Source organism: Otolemur garnettii, unplaced genomic scaffold (assembly GCF_000181295.1).
Source record: "Otolemur garnettii isolate 467f Iridium unplaced genomic scaffold, OtoGar3 scaffold00018, whole genome shotgun sequence".
NCBI classification, from domain to species: domain Eukaryota; kingdom Metazoa; phylum Chordata; class Mammalia; order Primates; family Galagidae; genus Otolemur; species Otolemur garnettii.
This window is the reverse complement of record NW_003852413.1, coordinates 20,303,933-20,305,548: the sequence shown is the minus strand read 5'-3', so window position 1 is coordinate 20,305,548 and position 1,616 is coordinate 20,303,933.

The following is a 1,616-nucleotide window of genomic DNA, read 5'->3' as shown; positions in this document are numbered from 1 at the left end:
TCTGCACCCCTTGTCTTCCTCCTGGATTTACTTTTTCACAATGATCCTTGTTAGTTTTTTTTTTTTGCAAGTTTTGGCTGGGGCCAGGTTTGAACTGGCCACCTCTGGTATATAGGGCCAGCACCCTACTCCTTTGAGCCACAGGCACCACCCCCTTTTTTTTTTTTTGAGACAAGAGTCTTATTGTGTCACCCTCGGTAGAGTACTGTGCCATCACAGCTCACAGCAACCTCAAACTTTAGGACTTAAGCAATTTGCTTGTCTCTGCCTCCCCAGTAGCTGGGACTATAGATGCCTGCCACAATGCACAGCTGGGTTTTTTTGTTGTCGCAGTTGTCATTGTTGCTTTAACTGCCCCAGGCTGGGTTCTAACCCACCACCCCTGGTGTATATGACTGGCACCCTACCCACTAAGCTACGGGCACTGCCAAGCCCAAGAGGTTCCTGTGAGCTGTGACACCATGGCACTCTACCAGGGGTACAAAGTAAGACTGTCTCAAAACAAAAAAAAAATTAGCCCAAAGGCTGGATGCCCTGACTGAGGCACTCTGGAAGTCCAAGTTGGGTGGATTGCTTGAGCTTGAGCTCAGGAGTTCAAGACCAGATTGGGCAAAGTGAAACCCTGTTTCTACTAAAAATAGAAAAAACTAGCAGGACATTGTGGTGGCCATCTGTAGTCTTAGTTACTTGAGAGGCTGAGGCAAGAGGAATGTTTGATCCTAAGAGTTGGAGATTGTTTTCTTTTATTTTATTGAGACGTGTCAAACTCTTGGGCCCAAGCAATTCTCTTGCCTCAGCCTCCCTAGTAGCTGGAAGTACAGGTGCCCATCACAATGCCTGACTAAGAGTTGGAGACTGTTGTGAGCTAAGACACCACTGCCTCAGGCAGTGCCTGTGGCGGGTTCAAACCCAGCCCAGCCAAAAAACCAAACAGGCTCGGCACCTATGGCTCAAGTGGCTAAGGCACCAGCCACGTCCACCCAATATGGTGGGTTCGAATCTAGCTCTGGCCCACCTAAGAACAATGATGGCTGCAACCAAAAAATAGCCAAGCATTGTGGCAGGCACCTGTGATCCCAGGCACCCTCCCCAGCTACTCGGGAGGCTGAGGCAGGAGACTCACTTGAGCCCAGGAGTTGGAGGTTGCTGTGAGCTGTGATGCCATGGCACTGTACCCAGGGGGACAGCTGTAGGCTCCTGTCTCAAAACAAACAAACAAACAAACAAACAAACAATGCCACTGCATTTAGCTTGGGGCAACGGAACGAAACCCTGTCTCAAAATCAGGGGTCCTGAAACTTTTTAAACAGGGGGCCAGTTCACTGTCCCTCAGACCGTTGGAGGGCCAGACTGTGGGCCCTGGGACAAGTTGGCTGCTAAGCAGGACAGGCAGCGGCGACAAAAACACCCGGTGGGCCAGATAAACATCCTAGGCAGGCCATAGTTTGAGGATGCCTGCTCAAAATAAATAAATAAATAATAATAAAAAAGCCTGGGCTTGGTGGCTCATGCCTGCAATCCTAACACTCTGGGAGACTGAGACAGGTAGATTGCCTGAGCTTACAGGTTTGAGACCAGCCTCTAAAAATAGCTAAGTGTTGTGGTGGGTGCCTATA